Raw genomic sequence first — 15,925 nt, 5'->3', positions numbered from 1 at the left:
CGGGCATTCTGGAAGCGGAGGGAGGCTCCCCAGGAATGGACGAAAGATGGGGAGGACCAAAATCTCACAGTAAATTTGCACGGAAAGGACAAATCATAGCCAGCGTGTGTGCAAAGGTGTGGAGCCCTTGGTTGCAGGCGTGACTTAGCCAGAGGGGACGGCTTTGACCTTGGAGAGAGCTTGATTAACTTCCTGCCAGGGGAAGCCCTCTGCCCTCACTCTCTCCCTGGACCCTGTCCCCAGCTAGCCTTGTTTTGCTGAGGTACCCCCAGGCACCCTGGTCCCCTGGCCCCCCACGCGGGGGCAGCTGCACTTCTCAAAACCACTCTCGGGTTACTGTGACCTGGGGCGGCGTGTCCATCAAGCTGAGCCACCAGCCTCCTTTGGGATGAATGGACCTTGGGGTTGAGAGGCCATGACCGCCAGCCCCTGTGAAGCTAGACAGGACACTGCTCTAGAACGTAGGGAAGGAAGTGACTTCCTCAGGAAAACCTCTCTGGAAGGTTAAACCATTGAACAATGCCCCCAGCTGTGAGAAGAGTTGGGGGCTGTTGGGGACCACAAACTCCCCAGAATCGGATGCTTCTCTCTGCTCCAGCCCTTAGGGGTATCCCCGGCCCCTTCCCTTGCTTTCCCAGAGAGCTCTGGAAGACCCCCAAGAGAAAAAAGGCAAGATGCCCCTGAAGCTTTGTTCACTGTCCTGCTGCCCCCTGGGCTGCTGGGCCCGTCCCATGATACCGCACTTACTTAACTCCCAGACAACCAGCAAAGGAGACCAAGGTTCTCCTCGCTGCCATGTGTGTGTGCACACACGTGTGTGTGAGCACGCATGTGCATGTGTGTGTGTGTGCACATGCGCGTTTATGGGAGTGCGCATGTGTGTGTGTGTGTGTGTGTGTGTGTGTGTGTGTGTGTATGTGTGTGTGTGTGTGGTGTCATGGCTTATACAGCACTCACGTCAAAAGGCCTTAGAGGGCGCCTGGGTGGCTCAGTCAGTTAAGCGGCTGCCTTCGGCTCAGGTCATGATCCCAGGGTCCTGGGATCGAGCCCCGCATTGGGCTCTCTGCTCCATGGAGAGTCTGCTTCTCCCTCTCCCTCTGCCTGTTGCTCTGCCTACTTGTGCTCTCTATCTCTCCGTCAAATAAATAAAATCTTAAAAAAAAAAAAGGCCTTAGAACTCTCTAGACCAGCACCATGCAACAGAAACAGAATCAGAGACACATCTGTAACTTAAAATGTAGCCACACTGAACAAGTAAGAAGAAATAGGTGACATTAATTTTAATATATCTTTGATTGAACCCAATACATCCCAAACATCTTTTTTTTTTTTTTTTTTTGAGATTTTATTTATTTCTTTGAGGGAGAGAAAGTGAGAGAGATCACAGAGGGAGAGGGAGAAGCAGACTCGCTGCTGACTGAGCAGAGAGCCTGGTGCGGGCCTTGATCCAAGGACCCTGAGATCCTGACCTGAGCCAAAGGCAGATGCTTAACCGACTGAGCCCCCCAGGGTTCCCCAAACATCATCTATACATGCAATTGATTAAAATGTACTAAGAGATATTCTGCATTCATTTTTTCCCTGCTAAGTCTTTACATTCCAGGGTGTATCTTGCATTTACGACGCTGCTTAGCTCAGCTCGGCTCAGCAGCAGCATGAGGACAGTGCCGCTCGGGGCGCCCTGGGAGAGGAAGGGGGTTACTAACATCCCCCAGGAGGCAGTGGGTGGCTCACCTGAAACCACAACCCACCTTCTCAGCCCCAGAAGTGGCGTCCGGGCAGCCCCGGCATCTTCTCACGGACTTGCTCAAAGAGGCGGGAAGGAAATGCGGTGGCGTGTGAGACTCCGGTGGGGCCACCTGGCTGAGCAGACTTGCACCCTCGGCCCCTCCCCCGCCCCGCACCTCTGGAGGCCAGGGCAGGAGGGGCCGCCCCGGACACAAGGGAAGCTTCTGGCAAACGTCTGCTGAGTGCCAGCTTCTGCTCCGCTGTGAGAGCCCCTGGCTTCCACGGCTCCTCGAGCAGTGGAATGTCTCCCACCTGTGACCCCCTCCCCAACAACGTGCTCAGACTGGCTTTCCTTCTTCCTTCCTCCATCTGCCCCTCCCCCTCCTTCCCTCCTTCCCTTTCTGTCCTCTGGAAACACTAAGTGAGGGCCCGGTGACAAGGCGGCGGAGGAGTGTGGAAGGTGCTCAGGAGATGCTGCCTGGCGTGGGAGGGAGGCCACGAGAAGAGAAAGGCGGTTTCATGTATCTGAGGGCAGTAAGGGGCGGCCCGGTGAGGCCTGGCGGGGGCAGTGGGGCGTTCTCAAGGGCAAGGCCAGGGGAGCCTCGCGGGAGGAACCTTGCCGTCAGACTCCTCCCCCACTCCGGCTGCCTCCCGGCTGAGCGGTCCCCGGGTGACCAGACTGGGCTCTGAGGCAGGCAGGGCTGCAGTAAGGGGACAGAGAGGGACGGACCGCAGCCCTCGGGGGACATGGTCTTTGGGGTTCCAGGCCCATCAGTCAGGAGAAGGGATGCTGGAGAGGTTAGAGCCTCTGGATTCCCCTTTGAGGCCGCTAACAGAGACATCAGCAAGAGCTAGCGGAGCATTTCCTGGGGCCCCGGCGTCTGCTCTTCCTCCCCTCGTCCGTGGGAATCCACAGCACCGGGCTGGCTGGCTTCTACCCGGCTTCCTGAGACGTGTGAGAGCCGGGTTTCCTTTGAGCTGCTGGCGTCTTTGTGGTTGGGGACATACGCGTTTTACTCGTTTTATTTTATGCCCAGTGTGGGGGCTTAAGGACAGGTCCTGATGATAGAAATCTGATGACTGGATGAGCCCTTGAGAAGCAGGCAGAGTTGACCCCCTGGGGGTCCTGTCCCAGGCCCACCTCTGGCCCCCAGCAGGGTGGTAATTGCTGGAAGGCTCAGGCTCTAGGTGCTAAAAATAATACAATAAAAACAACAAAACATAGAATAGGTTAGGATAGGATAGGATAGGATAGAATAGAATAGAATAGAATAGAATAGAATAGAACAGAATAAGTAATTAGATGAAACCAAGCAGAGTTTCCCGGACTGAGAGCCTGTGCCTGGCGAGGAGCACTCAGGGAAACCGTGTAAAAGATGACCCTGACATTGGCGAGGCCAAGTCTGCTTCTTCAGGGCCCTGTGCCCCGGGCTCATGCGTGGTACTCTCTGAACCTTGGTCTCCTCCTCTATGGGGGGATGGTATGGCCTCGTGGTGTGCTTAAGTACTGGGACTCCAGAGTTCTGCCAGGCTGAGCACCCTTGATGTCCCCAGAGAACAGACTCAGCACCTCTCAGTGGCCTGTCACTCCTGTGTGCAGGGTCCTGCCTGTGCTATTTGTCCGGGCAGAGGTCCTCCGGACACCTGCCCATCCTGAGTCCACACCAGCACCCTCACCGTGCCTCCACTGGGGGGACCAATGCTGATTGGATTGGGGGCAGGGGTCACAGAGGCACCCTCCTCCGGTGGGTGTGGCCTGCGGCTGTGGCAGGTGTTGGGGGAAGGGTCTCGGCTGAAAAGTCCCCCACTCTAGGACACTTCAGGGAGCCCTGAGCTGCTGGCGGGCGGAGTGGGCGGGTGGGAAGAGTGACAGGTGTGGGGAGCTGGCCTGGCCCCTCGCACCTGTCCGCCTCTCCAGGGCTGCTGTCCGTCCCAGGCTACAGGCAGGCCCCGGGTGCCTGGGCATGGGGGTTCATCCTTTCCCTTCTGTCGCCCCCTGCGGCTGCCTCGCTGCTCAGCAAGGGCAGCGGGGACAGTGGGGACAGCGGGGACAGTGGGTCGTGGTGGCAGGTGCTGGCTAGTCGGCCTATGTCGACTGTGAGGTCGGGGAGGCCTCGTTTCAATTAAGGTGGAGCTCAGGTGTGGTGTGCTCCTGCCTCAGAGGCTCGTCTTTCTATCCCCACGCCCCAGTGTCACCTGGGACTGCGGTCGATGGCATCCATGAACACGGAGGACGGACCTCCGCCACTTAAGCCCCCCGTTCTGTTCGGTGCCCGTCTCCAGCCCTGGGGGGAGCTGCTTTGAGGGGGTCTTCTGCTCCCACCGATGCCCTGCACACCTGTCAGCGCCTCTCCATCCTCGATCCTCTGTCCCGGGCTTGATCCGCACTTGCCCTGGGGTCTCACGGGCGTGGCAGCGCACCCCCATCCGCCTCTCCCTCCACTTCCAGCTGTTTATTCCTTGCGACTGATGACGTCCCCAGCGTCACAGCCCAGACCCAGCCCTGTCTTCTGCCCCTGCGACCCCTTCTCTCCTGCAGCCTCACCTCTCTGACGACCAAGGGCCACGGAGAGCACCTGCACCCTCCAGCACTCAGGCCCAAGCCCCAGGGTCGTCCTCTCCTCGCTCCCGCCCCCCGTGGAAGGCACCAGGAACCTCCCTGGGTCGTATTTCAAAGTATACCGTGTCTGACCCCTTCTCACCTCCACCTCGGCGGCTGCCAGCTGCCCTGTGGTCGGGCCGCTGTGGTCTCCGGTCTGGATCCTGGCGTCACGGGCCCCTCCCTCCACATTTCTTAACGGTGGGAGTGTTCCCGTTAAACTGCAGGTCAGATCGCGTGCCTTTGTACTCAAAACCGTTCAATGGCTCCCCTTTTCACTCAAAGTAAAAGCCAAAATCCCTGAGACCCCCTGCAAATCTCTGTTAATCGTCTTGGGTAAATTTCAGGGGTGCGGGGCCCCAGTGGCTGCTAGGCGTTTAACTCACGACCCGGTGAAGGAAAAGACACGACGGAACCTGCGTGGGCTCGTGGGGCTGAGGCAGGGGAGCGCGTCAGGGAACGTGAGCAAACCTAGAACAGGACAGGGGAACTTAGAAGGCCTAAGAGTGGAACCTTCAGCTCCAGGTCGGGTGTGCCAAGGGAGGCCGGGGGAAGGCCAGGCTGAAGCCGGGAAGGCCTCAGAATGCGGTTCACGCACAGAGCGCCCCCCGGCCACAGGGAGAGGGTCCCGGCCACAGGGAGAGGGTCCCAGCCACTGGGCGGGGCACCCGGTCTCAGTTAAAAGCAGGAATGGGTCCCACAGGCAAAGCAGAGATGAGGAAGCTGGACGGGCACCACAGTTCCCGCCAACCTATTTGTCCACGTGGCAGGCACAGGAGCAGAAGGAGATGACCTGAGGGGTGGGAGAAGGGGAGAACCGCCGGGAAGCCCAGGTCCGTGGGGAGAAGGAGAAGCAGGAGGAGCCTTCAGCTGCGCCAGGGGAATTGAAGGAAAGTTCAGGAGCTGAGGGTCAACTAGCTTGGGGCAGTAACCAATACTGTGGGAGGGTCGCTTGCAGTCAGGATGAGTTTGGGCTGCGAGAGAACCCTGCGCTGGGGCAGCCTCCTCTGTGAAGGAATATTCTAGAAGAGGAGGGGGCAGCAACCCTAAGCCCAGGAAAGAACAGAGACATAACAGACCATCAGCTCGGGATATCTAAGGTCTGAAACTTTCCTTGCTGTGGGTCTCTGTGTATGTGGCTTGTTGTGTGGGGGTGGGGGTTATCAAAGGGGAGATAAAATTTTTAAACACTCAAGATTCTAAGAGGAGAAAGGCTTCTTTAGCTGCATGAGCCACGGAAGATCTGGTTCAGCCTTGCTAAAGTGAAAAGTGAATCTGTTTATTCATAGAAGCTGGAAAATTCTAGATCTGGCTTCAGGTGCAGCTTGACTGGGGCTCCAGGGAGGTCAGCGGGATCTCAGCTGGGCTTCTTTAGATCACCTGAGGGTGGCCCTGTAGTATCAGACTCTTATAAACTGAAACCAGGGTCCTGTGTCCCTTCCTGACCAGATAGAATGTTCTAGATTGCTGCCCCTGTGTCATCACCTCCTTTTAGTCCAGTGGCTTCACTACAGGCATGGCTGAGAGAGATCAGGGTTCCTTAAGGGAAAGTGGGGTCCAGTTGCTGTGAGGACAGACACCGGGGCATAAAGCTCAGAGGACTTGAGGTGAATTCGGGCATGAGGTACCCCCTACCATGGCAGAATCCCCAGGTTTAAAAGAAGGAGGGGTGTTTGGGACCCTGTTTTCTGAGAGAAGTAGCAACATGAAGGTGCGTCACAGCTTGCTTCCTGGTGGGAGATTTTTCCCTGAGTTTTAAGCTCAGAAGATGTGAACTAAGAAAAACCAGCCACTTGGGGAGGCTGAGCTCGGGGTTCCCTTCTCCTGGCTTCCTGTTTCCACCCAGGGGGCTTGTGGTCCCTCCCCTGTTCTGTGCAGGGCAGAGGGGAGACCCTGGCCTCCCTTGGGTGGAATCTGGGGTGGGGAGGCCAGTCCTTAGGGTCTTGGCCACTTTGAGGGGCTGAGGGCGGTGAATTCCTGTGAAATCGCTCCCGAGAGCTCCTGGTGAGTGAGAGATGACTCGGCCCCAGGCCCTGCTGGGCTTCACCCCATGTGCTGGTCCTGACAGATGAGTCTCTGTGCCAGATGGTGCGGGAGGCTTTCATTCCATCGGAACTTAGGTTTTGGTGGAGGAATTTTTGAATTTTAACTCCTTTATGATAAAGACTAGTGTGGAGGGGCTTCACACAGGTTTGTCTTGTGTTGCTCTGGAATTGGGACAGTTTGAGCTGGGCTGTCCCCTGACCCCCACCCCCGTGAGCTTGTGTGACCCCAACATTAAGTGTTGTTCAAATGGAGATAGAAAGGCTAGAGAGAAGACTGGTTTTTTGTTTTTGTTTTTGTTTTTGTTTTTGGTGTGGTTTGGAGTTAAGACAATGGATGTCCTATTTTGATCCATTTCAGAGTTTTTTTGGGGACATCAGGATGGGACATCTCCTTGGTTCCGGAAGAGCACCAAGGAATCCAGATACATATGGCTGGGGCATGTGGATAAGAAGGTGGGAATGGGGGCGCCTGGGTGGCTCAGTGGGTTAAGCCTCTGCCTTCAGCTTAAGTCATGATCTCAGGGTCTCTGCTCGGCAGGGAGCCTGCTTCCCCCTCTCTCTGCCTGCCTCCCTGCCTACTTGTGATCTCTGTCTGTCAAATAAATAAATAAAATCTTAAAAAAAAAAAAAAGGTGGGAGTGGTTCCTTCAGGAGAGGATCGAAGACACGTCTAGTTGACTCCGTGCTTATTTGTGCTCGAATACCCACAAAGAGCACTGGGAATGCCTTAAAAGTGGGTAAATGGTTCTGGTTTCTGTTCCAGGTGTAAGGAAATTGACGATGTCACTGTGTCCTGATAAGTAAATCGTCGAACCAACCACAAAAGCAGCAACACTTAGATCTCTGAGAAGGGAGGTCGTAGGGCCAGCGGCTGCCCCCACTGTTGGGGAGACTGACAGGTGTGTGCAGAGAATCACAACTTCCTGGACGGGAGCCCATGAGCGGAAATTTCTGTGGGAGCGTGTTGAGGTAGGAGAGAGGTACCAGGTCCTCGCCACCAGTTCTGGGTGCCAGTTCTGGGTGCCAGAGCGCACCCTCCTCCCGCCGGCTAAACACATCCTGCGTCCCCTGCTCCCCCACCCAACAGTTTCCTCCTGACCCTTCTGTTCTCAAGACCTCTTTAAAGGGCAAACGTCACTGTATCGTACCCTGCACACAGGTAGTGCTGTGCCTATGGGTAAATGATTCACTCTGGATAAAAAGCTCCGATTTGCTGCATTTGCCAGTCTCCGTGGTGTAGAGGTCAGACGTGAGGTCCCTGAGGGTGAGGTGGGGAGGGTACCCAGCAGGATGTCGTTCCTTAGTATTTCCACTCGAAGAGGAGCCGCTGGAAAAGACCTCAAGGGCAGAGACCACAGCAAAGTGTAGTAAAACAACCAGGCAGTGATACATTGTGAGTATGCATTGCCTCTCTTTTTAATATAATTGAATCATAAGTTTACATAGTTGAATTTTTTAATAATGGCCGTGCTGACCAGCTGGTCTGTGAAATTCCTGGAAATAGGAGTCAGTTCTGTGAGCCAGGGCAGCACACCGCTGCTTCAGGGCACCCCCAGACTCCTCCCCGTGGCTTCCTGGGGGGCCCTTTGCTGCTGCACTCACCCTCCTGGACTCACCCTCTTGGGTGCTGGCCGCATCCCATGCCAGCTCCCTGGAACCCGGCACAGGTCCCCACACGGACCTTGCTGTCCTTGGTACTGCCGCCCACTGTCTGAGGCTGCCTGTGCCCCACTCCTAGCTCACCCCCTGCCCCTCCAAGCACTGGCAGGACAGACGGGGGGCACCCCCCTCAGGTGCACTGAGCTCGTCCCCTAGCATTTGCAATGGCAGTTTGGCGTTTTAGGGAGAGAATATGCTAGAACATGAACTTGAACGCTTGAGAAATCAGAGGGTAAATGCGAAGGAGTGTAGAGGGTGCAGCCTGCAGACTCAGGTCTGAGTCGGATCCTGCCCCCTGGGTCACTGCTCTGTGACCTCTGGCAGGTGTCTGAGCCTGGGATTCTTTATCTTTCAAATGGCCACAACTAACAGCTCACAGGGTGTTTGTGAGGCCTGAGTGAATCAAGAAACACACTCTCACTAGGGTCTGGCATGTGCGGAACACTCAGGAAGCAGAAGTCCTTCTGTCCCCTCCTGGGACAGCGTGAATACTGACGCGTGCGCGAGCCAAAAGCCGAGATGATCGTTGCCCGCCATCTGGTGGCGAGACCCTGGCATTACACCCAAGATTGCGCACAGCGGGTTAATTTTCCACCCGAAGCCTTGGGTGCGGTCCTCCCCCATTTCAGCACCTTGGCCCCGGGCAACCGGCAGCTTCCTCAGGAAAAGGATGGTTTGGCTAGGAGGTTTCTTCTTTCCCACCCTGTCCCGGACGTCTCATTACTAACTCCCGCCCTAAGGCTCTGGGATCATAGGGCCGGTTAGCAAAGCTGGTCCTTGGGGCAGCGGGGCTGGGACCGCAGGTAGCTAAGGGTCCTGCTGTAAGGGTCCTGTCCCCCCGTGTGTGTTTTGGGCGGGGGGCTCGGTGCAGGCTAGCACAGGCCTCACGTCTCTGGGTGAACTGCCAGCTGTTACTGTATTCCTGGAGGTTCCCTGCGCCCTGACCCTGCCCTGGGCAGTGGTCCTGCTGTGAGCCGGGCTCTGCTCGGGCTGCTGGGAGACAGCAGGGGCTGAGGTCCTGAGGCAGGGGATGGACAGTGCTTTGGTCATGGGCCTGCTGGAGCCCTGATCCAGGCACATCCCCGGATCTCTGCTGGGCACAGGGCCTTCCGCCAAACCCTTTTTGGGCATCCCAGATGGGGGGGGGGTGCTGAGGTCCCACTCCCTCCTGCCAGCGTTCCCGTGCCCACCAGGCTTGTGATGAGGCCAGTGGCATCTTTGCCACGGTCCCCACGGCTGTGTGTGCTGCGTTGGCCGATATTTCCGGGCCCCTGCCTGGTGTTCTGTGTGACAGGCATTCCCTGAAGGAGCCCTGGGAGGCTGTCATGGCTCACCTTCCATTCCACGGACGAGGGGTTTGCCGGAGAGGTCAAATGCATGGGCCAGGGGTCAGGCTTTGACTGTGGGGCCGGCAGATCCGCGTCTTCGGCCGCGGCTACCTCCCGTGCTGTGAAGCTCTGACGTTTGTGTGTCACCCATTCCCGTGTCTGGAGGACTTAGCACCGGCATGAGGGGCAGTTTATATCACGACCGAATGGAGAATCCATAAAGTCACAGGTAACTGAGGACAGAGACAGACCTTGTCTTTGCTTTCTAATCTGACGCTTCTGTACCCCGTGGCCGTGGCTGGCGGCCAGAGTATTTTGTCACGGATGTTTACAGTGTGGAAGGACTTGCGGTCAGTTTCGTTATTGTGCAAATCCATCAACAGGTGGATTGTTCTAGAACCATTTCTGGCCAGAGGCTCCCTCTTGCGCTGTTGCTCACCTCTCTCCACACTCCACGTTGTCCTCCTTGGCAGATCAGGGCAGTGACACTATCCCCAAAGGGTCGTCAGAGGGCTGTCGACAGCAGCAGTGAGGAAGCCCTTTGCCTGGTGCTGGCGGACAACCTCAAGGTCATGGGTAACACAGCGAACCTTGTCTGTCGGCCCTTGGCTCTGCCGTGGTTTGCGGATGCCGTCCAACCACACTTGCTCACTACGTGTCTCCGGGTCACACTTTGGTAATTCTCCCAACATTTCAAAACTTGACTCATTGTTTGGGTCATTACGGTCGTCTGTGAGCCGTGATCTTCGGTGTTCCTGTTGCAGTGGCTTCCGGCCACGGCGAACCACGCCCATGGAAGACCATGAACTTCATCAATGTCATGTGCGTCCCGACGGTTCCCCACACCGGCCGTTCCCCCACCCTCCCCCTCTCCTCGGGCCTCCCTGGTCCCTGAGACACAACAGTGTTGGAATTCGGCCAGTTAGAGAAGCCTGCGGTGGTCGCTGAGTGGTGTCCGGTGAAGGAAGAGCCGCGTCTCTCGCTTTACGTCAAAGCTGGAAGTGAGCGCGGAGAGGAAGGCATGTGGAAGGCGAGAGAGGCCGACAGCTTGGCCTCTGGCCCCAGACAGGGAGCCTGGCCGTGGATGCAAAGGAAAAGTTCTCGAAGAAAATGAAAAGCGCCACTCCAGCGAGCACAGGGGTAAGAAAGCGAGACGGCCTTCGCGCCGATCGGAGAAAGGCTGAGTGGTCCGGAGGGATCAAACCGGCCGCTGCGACATTCCCTCCCGCCAAAGCCTGGTCCAGAGCCGGGCCCCGACTCGTCCGTCCCCTGGAGGCGGAGAGGGGACGAGCCTGCACAGGGAAAGACTGGAGGTGGCACAGGTGGGCTCGGGAGGCTTAAGGCAAGCAGCCGGCTCCGTAACGACCTGTGCGAGGGGAGCCCGCCGTGCCAATGGAGAGGCCGAGCGCGTTCTCCAGAAGAGCGAGCCACCCCGGACCATCTAGGACTTCCACAGCCGGAGAGGCAAGCCCAGTGCCTGTCGTCTAAGCTTCGGAGGCTGGGCTGAGCCTCCAGTTAGCGGCGACGCAGCTGGTGACTTGGAGTGGAAGCCGCGCTCGCTTACCCTCCTGAACACCTGGGCCCCTACAGTCCTCCTGCTTCTACTCTGCCTGTGCTCCACGAGCGGAACCGCAAAGCCCCTATGACACGGTTTACTGAGTATTTCCAGCCACGGTTGAGACCTGCTGCTCAGAAAACAAGAGCTTTCCTGCCAGAACTACTGCTCGGGGCACTTGGGTGGCTCAGTGGGTTAAGCCTCTGCCTTCGGCTCAGGTCATGATCCCACGGTCCTGGGATCGAGCCCCACTGCCTGCTCAGCAGGATCTGTTTCTCCCTCTCTCTCTGCTGCTCCCCCTGTGTATGATTTTTCTTTCAAATAAATAAATAAAATCTTAAAAAAAAAAAAAGTCCAACAGACATTAGTGCTCACTGGCAGGGCACCTGGGTGCCCAAGAGCCTGAACAGAGGTGGACAATAAGATTAATGTTGGTTTACGCCTGCTGCCGCGACAGCCAGCCTACAGATCAAGGAATCACTTTGATCTTTAAGTCTTATTATCAAGAAACGCCTGTCCTAAGGCTGGAGCTGCCATCAGAGTGATTCCTCTGATGGATCGGGGCAAAGTCGATGGAAACATCCTGAAAAGGATTCTCCGTTCCAGATGCCGTCAGGAAGATCTGGGAAGAGTCAGACTATCCACGGGGGTTCGGAGGACGTGGATTCCAGCCGTCGTGGGTGATGGTGAGGGTCCGAGTCTTGAGTGGGGGGTGTCCCTGCCGCTGTGGTGGAAACAGCGAGAGAACCAGAGCCAGAAGCGGGGCGGGAAGACAGGACTGAACGGCCACAGTCTCCCGATCAGTCTTGAAAGACGGTGGCGAGGCTTCTTGTGGGCGAGCAGAGAAGGTGTGTTCCTGACACGGAGACTGCTCCCGGGGGAGAGGCCGTGCAGGCGGCCGAGATGACATCAGGGGACCTAGACTGTCCCGCACACCGAGTCACAGAGCAGCGGCAGGCTTGGGGAGGACCGACTCCCGTTTTGGAAGAAGTTCTCCCGTGGGTCAGATGCTGTCCAGCAGCGTCGCCTGCTACCGAGAAATCGTTCGTGCTGGGAAGAGCCCGTCGGTGCCACAAACATCCTTCCTGTCTCGTTTTAAGAAATTGCCGGGGGCACCCCCGCCTCCAGCCCCCGCCACCGGTCAGCAGCCGGCGCCGTGGGGGCCGGACCCTCCTCCAGCGAAGACGGGGACAGGCTGGGAGCCCAGGCCGCGGTGCGCGTGGTTAGCAAGGAGGAATTTTTAACGGAGGCACGCACAGTGACTTCCCAGACGTGATGCTACCGCGCGTGTAACAGACCACAGCAGAGTGCGAACTTCCGCACGTGCCGGGAACCCTGCAGTCCGCGTGACTTCCTGCATTGCGATACTCGCTTTATTGTGAATGTGGTCGAGAAGCGAACCTGCAGCGTCTCCGAGGTATGTTTGTATCGGCCAGATCTCTCCCATCGTGAGAGGATGGGACCATCTTCCTGTGGTCATCCCCGACCCCGCCCAAGCCACCCTCTGGTCGTAAGGACCCCAATTCCAGTACCTGGGAACTGACCATGGGCCCCAAGTCCCACTGGCCTTCTAGTTACCAGGGACCAGTGACCACCTGGAGACCCTCCCCAGAGATGCCCGACCTCCCGGAGTCCCTTTGGAGGGCATTTTCTGCTCTGTCTCCTCCCCACTCAGCTTTGTGAATGGTAACCCAAACGTGGGGCCACTCCCAAGGAGAGCTGCCCTTAAAAGGGGCTGGCAGTGGAAAACAAAGGAGCGACTGTCTAGGGGAGAAATGGCCATGGCAGTGCTCAGTCTGTGTCTGTGGGGGGCATCCTAGCAGGGCTGAGCTCTCAGGAGTCAGCTATAGCTGCTGACTGTACCCCCACCGCAAGGTTCCCCTGAACCCTGGAGGCGGGCACCTGGGTTCTACAGAAAGCCCTACGAGTTCTTCCCTGGCACAGGAAGGTGAGAGCTCATCACCAGCCCACGGGGGGCACTGCTGCTTCCCAGAGAGACCAGACAGGAGGTGGGGATGGGCTGTGGCCGAGGGCAGGGCTCTGGGCTGCAGACTGCAGGCTGAGAAGCTGGTGTCCCTATCCCGGGGCAATGGGAGCCACTGACAATTTCAGGGGAGAGGAGAGGGGGTCAGAGGACATTTCCTTTTGCAGCCCAGAGCAGGATAGCCTGGAGTGGGCAGAAGGTAGAGGCCAGGGACTCGCCAGGAGGACTCTTGGAGCCTCAACTGGACAGGGGCAGCTGTGGGGAGAAGGGGCCAGGCAGGGCCAGGCCAGGCACAGCTCTTGACCACAGTGGGCCCCCAGCCCCCCGTGTCCCCTCCCTGGTAGGCAGAGCAGGGACAGGCCTCTAGCCATGTCAGCCTGATGTGCTGGGGCCCCCACCGTTCAGAGGGCAGCAGCTCAGGGAAACGAGCTTCCTGAGGTCACCCCAGTCCAACTCCGCACCCCTGCCAGACACACTGGGGCCAAGGGCACAGCCCCCAGGCAGATGAGGGAGGCGCCCAGCACCCCAGCAGAGACTGAGGAGCTGGGCAGGATGGGAGGGGGGCTCTGCCGCTCCCCCACTGGCCTGCTCAGGCGAAGAACACTGTCTGCTGTGCAACTGTGGTAGCGCTTCTCCCAGCAGCCAGGCATCTGGGAACTGGGGCGTATTTCCAGAAGGCTGGAGCTGGGGCCGGGCCTCTGGCTGCATCAGAACTGTCTGGGCTACGGGGGCCAGGAAGCAGGCGAGGGGCCCCTGGGGCCCATGTGGGGCCATGCCTGACAGCATAAGCCTCAGGCTGTCTCCCACATCCCCTGTCCTTCGGCTTTGGGGCTTTCTCTCCTTGGCCGCCTTCTAGGCACCTCCTATGTCACCAACTTTTATTTAGCACCTACAGTGTTTTTGGTGCTGGGATTACAGGGCAACCAAGACTGACAAAGTCCTGCCCTGGAGTTTGTTTTCATGGGGACTACAATCATTTCTGTTGTGACAGAAAATCAATCAAATTGACTTAAACAATGCAAGGGCTCTGCTGGCTCAGGCACCGACTTCAGGTGTGGTTTGATCCAGCATCTGCTGGCTCAGGTACTGATTTCAGATGTGGCTTGATCCAGCATCCGTGCTGCTGGATCCTGGTTTCTTTCTCTCCTGCTGGCTCTCCTGGCAAGCAGCTTCTAGCAGAAGGACTGCTTGCAACTCTCTCCTCACTCACAGTGGGCTCTACCCTTGGAAGGAGTTGAGACTTTATTTTCCAGGCCGCAGGGAAGACTAGGTAGCAAGAGGACAAGAGCCACAACATTTTCAAACACGGAGTCAACTCTGGCGGCTGATGTGGTTGTGGATGGTGGGTTTGAATGGGGGACAAAGGCTGTGACCATTTCCCTGGTCACAGCCTTCACCACCTCTATGTGTGGGCTCTATCCTTCTTGCCTTCTTGGTTCAAGGCTCACCAGCAGCTGGGTGGAGGAGCTCTTTTTTTTAAATTAAAAAAAAAATACAGTGAGAACACTTAACATGAGCTCGCTCTATCTACCCTTGCACCAATTTTTCATTTTTATTTTATTTTAGAAAATTAATTATTTTTAAAAATGCAAATTAAATTAATACATAATATATTACTGATTTCAGAGGTTCAGATCTGTGGTTCATCAGTCTTCCATGAGCACCCAGTTCTCAACGCATCACGTGCCTTCCTTAATGCCCATCACCAAGTTCCCCATCCCTCCAGCACCCCCCTGTCCAGCAACCCGCAGTTTGTTTCCTATGATTAAGAGTCTCTTATGGTTTGTCTCCCTCTCTGGTTTTGTCTTGTTTTACTTTTCCCTCCATTCCCCTATGATCTTCTGTTTTGTTTCCTAAATTCCACATATGAGTGAGCTCATATGATAATTGTCTTTCTCTGATTGACTTATTTCGCTTAGCATGATACCCTCTAGTTCCACTCACATCATTGCAAATGGTAAGATTTCAATTTTTTGATGGCTGAGTAATACTCCTGTGTGTGTGTGTGTGTGTGTGTGTGTGTGTGTGTGTGTGTGTGTGTATGTACACATCTTCTTTATCCATTCATCTGTAGATGGACATCTGGGTTCTTTCTTTTTTTATTTTATTTTTTATTAACATATAATGTATTATTTGCCCCAGGGGTACAGGTTTGTGAATCATCAGGCTTACACATTTCACATCATTCACCATAGCACGTACCTTCCCAATGTCCATAACCCAGACACCCTCTCCATATGCTCCCCCAGCAACCCTCAGTTTATTTTGTGAGATTAAGAGTTTCTTATCATTTGTCTCTCTCCAGATCCCATCTTGTTTCATTTTTTCCCTCCCTTCCCCCCAGGACCCCTGCCCTGCCTCTCAACTTCCTCATATCAGGGAGGTCATATGATAATTGTCTTTCTCCGACTGACTTATTTCGCTTAGCATAATACCCTCTAGTTCCATCCATGTCATTGCAAATGGCAAGATTTCATTTCTTTTGATGGCTGCATAGTATTCCATTGTATATATGGACCACATCTTCTTAATCCATTCATCTGTTGATGGACATCTAGGCTCTTTACATAGTTTGGCTATCGTGGACATTGCTGCTATAAACATTGGGGTGCATGTGTCCCTTCAGATCACTACATTTGTATCTTTAGTGTAAATACTCAGTAGTGCGATTGCTGGGTCGTAGGGTAGCTCTATTTTCAACTTTGTGAGGAAACTCCATGCTGTCTTCCAGAGTGGCTGCTTACATTCCTACCAGTTTGCATTCCACCAAGAGGCAGTGTAGGGGGGGTCCCCTTTCTCCACATCCTTGCCAACATCTGTTGTTTTCTGACTTATTAATTTTAACCATTATGACTGGTGTGAAGTGGTATCTCACTGTGGTTTTGATTTGTATTACCCTGATGCTGAGTGATGCTGAGCACTTTTTCTTGTGTCTTGTCCATCTGGATGTCTTCTTTGCAGAAATGTCTGTTCATGTCCTTTGCCCATTTTTTGATTGGATTATTTGTTCTTTGGGTGTTGAATTTG

Source organism: Mustela nigripes, chromosome 13, assembly GCF_022355385.1.
Source record: "Mustela nigripes isolate SB6536 chromosome 13, MUSNIG.SB6536, whole genome shotgun sequence".
NCBI lineage: Eukaryota > Metazoa > Chordata > Mammalia > Carnivora > Mustelidae > Mustela > Mustela nigripes.
This window is presented reverse-complemented; position numbering follows the sequence as displayed.